Raw genomic sequence first — 7,086 nt, 5'->3', positions numbered from 1 at the left:
TCCAAATCCAAGCCAAGCAAGCGCTGTGTTTCATAAAGCTTTGGGCCATGGAAAGCAGCAGATGACGAGGCATACTTATTTTATGTGCATGTTGCTTTACTTTCCCAATGTTCAGATTACTCAGTCTCATTTTATTTTACATTTGGTTTTTTATTTTTCTTTCTTGCAGATCCTTTTTGCAAGTGTACATATCAGAATTAACGTTTGTGCTTTCATTTTGTTTCACAGGAGGGTTTTCAGTGGAGCCCATGACCTCCACATTTTATTGTGCTTTAACTTTTTGATAAACTGGTTGATATTTTGAGAGATTTTCTTTTCTGTATGTCTGTCTTTCTTTCTTTGCTATCTATCGATAAAATAAATCTCTTACCATTTTTCTGAGGCGATTTCCTGATTTAGATATTTACCAGCCATCTGTGGGTGCGCAAGTCTCCTAGAAGTTTTACCTGATGACTCATGCTTGCCCCACGTTGCTCACAGAAATGTTTCCTTCCCCTTCTGGGGAATTTCAACAGTTTATTCATTTATTCCAAATATTTATAAAGAGGCACTCAGTCGGTGCCAGGGACAGAGGAAGCCTTTTTAAGAATGCGATACCGCATGGTGATGGCTGGGCAGGGGATTGCAGCAGTCCTTTGCAACAGCCGCTGATGACTTTTTAATGCATTATGTTTCTTGTGGCTTGCAACCGGAAAAATAGATGATGACTCCTTGCCTTGGAGCCGGGCCTGTTAAAATCTGCCTCTTAAATTATTCCCAAATCCCAGGGAAGTGGCGTTCGGGGTGCTGTTTAATCCAGCATGGAGGCCAGGCTGCGCTCCTGGGCCTCCCTCGCCGTGTCAGGAGGTAAAGGTGACAGCGTAGGAAGATCGGCAGCTGCCACCATTGATGCTTTCTACCCTCAGCGCAGCAGAATAAAGCTGTTTCTATCCATAAAAGTCACCCTGGTTTAGCCAAGCCTTGCCAAAGCTGTGGGTAAGTCCCCCTTTCTTCAAAAGGGATGCACGTACATCAACAAAAATGCCTTTTCCCAGTAGCTTGAATCCCATGGGTGATCTGTGGGGCCACTGGAGTCCCCAGAGGACATGGTGTGTCACCTCCCATGAAAGGGTGGCAGGGGGCTTGCAGCTACAGCCTCACCTGGTGCAAATCCACCTCCAAGCAGCTGGTACCACTTGAGCAGGATTGTTTTGGGATGTCACCTGAGCTTGTTGTCCCAGCACAAAATCCATGGGTGGGAGAGGCTGGTGCTATGAAGCCTTCCTCCCAGATGTAATGGGGTTGATCATCCCCATGCTCAAATCCCCAAATGCCTTGCCATTCCTCCTTCCTTTCAGTAGTAGCAAAGCAGATCTTGAAATGCAAGAGATTGCAAGAAAAACGGGTTTGATAACATATCGGAAGGAGGGGGCCGGGGCAGCTGTGGACAGAGAGCCTGCCTGGGATGTTCGGCCCCAGGGCATTTTGCAGGTGGCCCTTAGCGTTATTGAAGGAAGCGAGACCCAAGGGTAGGTCCCTGAAATGTGGCACTGTCAGAGGACATTGGCCAACAGAGAGGTATGAAATACTTCTCTGTCGACGTTTCCTGTTTCCCCTGAGCGCAGGTGACCTGGAGCTTGCATTTTAATTCACTTAGCAGCCAGCCGCACTGAAACTCCAGCACTCAGCCATTAGCTTTCGTAATGAGATGGTACTGAAGAATATGTAAAACCAGGTAATTGAATAAATGGCATTTTTGGATGCTGGCGAGTGTCTTAGACGCTTGAGGAGTGATGTTTTACAGGGGTAGATGGGGGAAAACAGTGATCGCAGCACAAAACCCAAAGCCATAGTGCTTCTGAGCGGAGCCTGGGAGCAAAATGCATCATTTGGGTTTGATGGTACCTAATTTCTCTGCCATATTTCCTGAGCTTTCTGGCCGGTTGGCAGCCCTGGCCGAATACAGCATTACCGGGAAATTATATGATATAGTGCATTTTAGTAATAAGTGGCACTCTTCCTGCCTTGCAAATTAAACCATGTAGAGCATTAGAGTTTTCATGGCATCTCTGTTCTTGGCAGTGAAAGAAGAAAATAAGCAAAGCCACGTCAGGAAGAGATGGCAGGCTCAAGCAGAGAGAGGTATCCATTTGATCCCAGCTGCTGGCGAGTGGCTCGGGGCTCTCCCTGTGCTCCGAAAATATGGCAGCCGCCACCCCACCACCCTCCGCAAAATGTCTGGTGGCTTGGTGAGCCCTGGCCTCCTCCAGGCATCCCTCAAAATTAGTTTGCTACTGCAGAACCTCAGGATAAATCTGCATTTTTCCACATCTGAGGAACACTGTGTAAAACTAATCCCCTGCTCCAAGGTCCTGCAAGGCAATGGCATGCAGAAGTACAAGGTTAAAAAACACCATCAAGAAGCAGCAGCCAGGAACCATAAATACCTTTCAAGCAGTCCTTAGGCACATCAGGACACGAGCAAACAAAGCAACTGGAATTTATAAACTTACATAATTAATTTTTCTTTGCGAGGAGAACAAACATTCCCATGTTCCAGCTCTCTCAGGGCCTTTGACAATCGGGCTCCTTTCTATAAATAATGTTATGTAAGTTTATATATTTCAATTAGTGCTTGTTCTAGCCTCTCGCAGCCCAAGGATGTTTTCACTCCAGTTTATTATTTAGGCTGTGGATAGATAATTTTGCCTTGGTGCATCCATAATGTGATTTAAATTAAGATGTTTGCAAGCAGCATAGTAGTAATGAAACGGTCTCTGGAAAACATTGGCACATCCCCAGTGAGAACGAGAGAGAGAAATGAGCTTTACATTGCAGCGTCCCACAAAATGTCTGCACCCTCCTCTGCAGGGCAGGAGCCAGATTTCTCTGTCCGAGGACGCGGCCTGCGAAGGGAGAGTGCTGTACCTGGGCTGCGCCACAGAGCCACCGGCAATATGGTGTAATGGCCACGGATGTTTGTTTTCCAAAGCAGGAACATCTCCGAGTCATCCTACAGCCCTGTAACTACAACGTGCTGCAATCAGAGCTGGTAGAAATGCTTAACCCCAGCGGCTTAATCCCCAGACATTCCAAATTAGTACAGCTCCGTTAACTTCAGAGGACTATTTACATGGGGGAGGTTAAATATGTACAGGATCAGGCACAAAACCTGCAGCGATCTTGTATGTGGGGCAGTGGTTTACTAATTTACAAGGCTAGATCTCATCTGTGCTGTGTGCTGGCTTCTGAAATTTTATTTATTTATAGTGAGCACATCATGTCAGAGGGATTTCTCCATCGAGTGGCATGCAGAAAACCCTTCATTTACTCTGATTATGTTGCTGAGCTCAGTCCCTAACACAGGAGCTATCTTCCCTCCAGGTCATTTTTTAGTAACCCATAAGTATGAGGCTGGATATTAAAACTAGATATGTGGATTACTTCATTTCCCTTTGCCCTCTTTTTTATTTCTTAAGTTTATCTGCAGATCCTACAATAACAAGATAAAAGCTTTCTGATCTCCTTTTCTGATATATTGTAATTCTGATACACAGGGGGCCATATCCTGCACCCCGGGTGGTACTGCTGGCCTCTGCTCATTGCACTGAGCTCCAGGTGGTAATGGATGTGTGTAACCAAGCAATGCAGCATGGCGAATGGCCTGCGGCCTCTGAGGTGGCTTTTACGAGCATAAATACATGTGAAAAGGTTACAGGGGATCCATGGGGCCTGGGGGAAATCAGACGAGCCCCGAGCGCCTGCGAGATGCCATCAGCAGCTGGATGGTGGAGGGCAGGAGTTTCCCATGCAGGAGCACGTCCCCTGGGTGCTCTGCGAACCGGGGGTCCAGTGTGCTGGATGGGTGCCTGCACCCAGGGGCCAGCACAGAGGATGCAGGGAGCAGCACGGCCAAAACCAGGGCTTGTAACTGCTTTCCTGCCAGGGTCCCCAGAGACCTGGCACAAAAATGAGAATGCCCTGCATCTCCCTCTAGATAGGGCCTGGTAAGTGCCTCAGAGGGAGTTTTCAAACAGCCCAGCTAGGTCCCACTGCAACCCTGCTGCCCTAGGAGCCCGCCACTGCTGCCTCCCCTGACACAGGGCCACTCTCCCCACCCTGATTTTGGAGACCCTTTTGCTCATGTCACGCAGAGGAGGAGCCCTCAGTGAGGAGTGCCAGTCCCAAGCCCTGGTGGTGAAACACTCGCTGTGCCACTGGGGCTGGTCTGCAAGCCCCGTGGGCTGAGCAGGATTGCACTCTGGTGACGGCTGAAAGTGCCTTGCCAGGCTGTTGGGAGTGTCTTGAAAAACCTCCTGCGCACGGTGTTGGCTTAGTTTTCTTTGCCACCCAGAAAACAGCCAGCTTGAATGTCAGCACCCTTCCAGATACAGGACTGGTTTTAATTGGAGTTGCCTTACCCAAGCTGACACCACAAGAGTCTGAGGGAAATCACGCAGCAGAGCCTTGTCCAGGACATGCCTGAAGTCAAGATGGTTTAAAAAATCTAAGTTACATGTGAGGACTGGCTGTTTTCCCACAGCTGGTGTTTTGCTGGTGCTTAAAACTGCATCTGCTAAAACATAAAAATAAAATGGAAATGGTTCTGCTGAAGTGGGACCAGTACATTTTTTCCTAAGTGTAAACAGTTTTCTCACCTTTGAAGAGAGTCAGCTGCAGCCTCTGCTGCCGGGCAGTTTTCAGCTTTGTGACTCTTCAGGTCTTGCTGCAAAATGCTGTGGGATGCTTCGTTCAGAAGTAAGGAGAGGTGTGAGGGGCTCATATTTCCGGGACACAAAAAAGCTGTTTTGCACATAGAAGGTGCTTTTTTTGTTGTTTGCAAAATAGCTATTGTCTTGTTTCTGCTGATATAGAAGTTGAGTTTCAAGTGAATCTTCTCCATCATCTTGCCTGCATTCTGCACTGCTGTGCCTTCTGTCTGCAAGGAACAGGAGCCTCACCAGGAGGAAAATGCTGTTAGTTACTGCAGCCTTTGTCTGGAACAGGCAGGTTATGTCCTTCTAGAGCAAGGAAACACTGACTTTAATCCAAGCAGCTCAAGGAGTAATTATTCTTGGCAAACGTGAATCAATACAAGCACAATGCAGCTCTGCCCACAGCTTGCAGATGAGAGCACACAGCACAGCAGGAGTGAGTTTCTTTCCACCGTCACCATCCTGCCCCGCTTTGCCTGCAAGAGCAAGCTGCAATGCTCCAGAAAAAAAAGTGGTGCTCTGGGGTACATGGATGCATGTGCCAATCTCTTCAACTGGAGTGGTTTTGCCAAAGCTGAATGTGCTACTCGGATCTCCTCCTTCTCACCAAGGCACAAAAGCAAAGGGAAGTGGAGCAAAACAGCTCTGCAGCGGTTACTCTTGCTGCACTGGTTTGCATGCGTGTGTCGGGGAGAAACTGGGGAAATGACTGTGTGAGGAGACCACTGAAATGTGTTCATGTTGCTGGCAAGCCTTGCTGACAAACCTTGCTGACAAACCTTGCTGACAAACCTTGCCTACCCTGGGAGAGACTCTTTGCTTGGATGAGTTCCAGGCTCAAACATTTGGGTGGGAAAAAACGGGTTCATTTGTGGAGGAACTAAGATGCTCCAGCTCCAATTGCATGTCATCTTTGCAATTTTTTTTTTCTTATCTTCAGTGTTTGAAAATCAGGGTTGTTGCTCAAGTGCTCACATGCCACAGGAGCAATCTTTAGGCTTTAACCTCTTATCTTGTGTTCTTATTCTCCTTGGTCACAGAGGCACACTCAGGTTAGTCCCACGCTTTCCAGCTGTCCTCTAGCCACACCACTCTGTCCCCAAAAATCAGATAGACCTGCGTCCTGGATCAACTTTGGTCTATCGCGGAAAATTAATTCCAGCTGCACCGGCCTTACTGGAGCATTTGAATCAGGGGAACTAGGCAAGTATTTACAAGAGGGAGGCTGGGAAGTGTTTCAGTACATGTGTGCCTGCAGCCCGCAGTGGCTTTGGCCCAGGCGGTGGGTGCATGCTTTGGAGCAGGGGCTATGGTGCTAAAAGACGTCACAAATATTCTGGGATCTGGTGTGAGGGGTCTGTGTGAAGCACTTCTTCAAGTAAATGACTACCAGCCGTGCTGGACTTGCAGGTGCTCCCTGTGGAAAGGAGCTAGTCACTGTTTCAGTGAGACAGGTGCTGGTCCCTTGTGGCAAGCTGCTGTCAGGGAGAAGGCACTGACCATGTTCACCAGGGTGCCTGCAAGCAGGTACCTGGGAATCCCGAGCAATATATATAGGTTCAAGGGAAAATCCAGTGTCTGCTGCTTTCCGGTAGCTGGGGGAGGACGTGCCTGCAGCTGCTGCGATGAGCCCGAGAGATGTGCCAGGGCAGGACGCACTGCGACGTTGCTCCCCTGGGAGAGCCCACGGCCCCCAGGGGTGAGCGCCCCATGGCCAGGCCCTGTCTCGCCACAACCCAGCTGCATCAGACTTCTCTCGCTCTTGCTCTGCTGCTGTAAAACAGGAAGAGCAACATAACCTTGAAGACTTTATAACCTGGGACTCGTTCCTACTTCTCCTTTGCTCCTGGCAATGTACCAATTATTAATTAACAGGCAAATGCTGGAGAAAAGGCCAATGTACATAGCTCATTTCCATAGCTGTACATGTGGTAGCCCCGCAACCGGCTTTTATTCCAGTGCACCCAATTGCTATGACAGCAATGAACAAATAGCCTGGAAAAAGTAGAAACAATTCTGAGCCTGATAAAAAATGAGAACTGAATTCTTTTAAGAGACTCTCTTTTCTGGCTGTCATGCATATCGTGCTACCTGTAGAAAAACTCAGGCAACGAGAATTCATGTCATCAAGTGACACGATGCCAGTGCCCTGGACGTACAACTTCCCTGTAACCAGCCCCTGAGAAATGTTTGATGCTCTGCAACTCACTGGCAAAGGCTCTACACTGGGTCTTGTAATTTGCATCACGATGCTGAGTAAAGGTGATATTTTTGAATATGCAGGCAAAAAAGTTATTCCAGAGTCAGACTAAATTAAAGTGTGTACGTGCCACTGACAACAGCTGCAATCAAAAGCATTTGCTCTCTTTCTCCGGAGAAAAAACCCGAGCAA

Source organism: Opisthocomus hoazin, chromosome 2, assembly GCF_030867145.1.
Source record: "Opisthocomus hoazin isolate bOpiHoa1 chromosome 2, bOpiHoa1.hap1, whole genome shotgun sequence".
Taxonomy (NCBI): Eukaryota; Metazoa; Chordata; class Aves; order Opisthocomiformes; family Opisthocomidae; genus Opisthocomus; species Opisthocomus hoazin.
Note: the sequence above shows the minus strand (reverse complement) of the source record.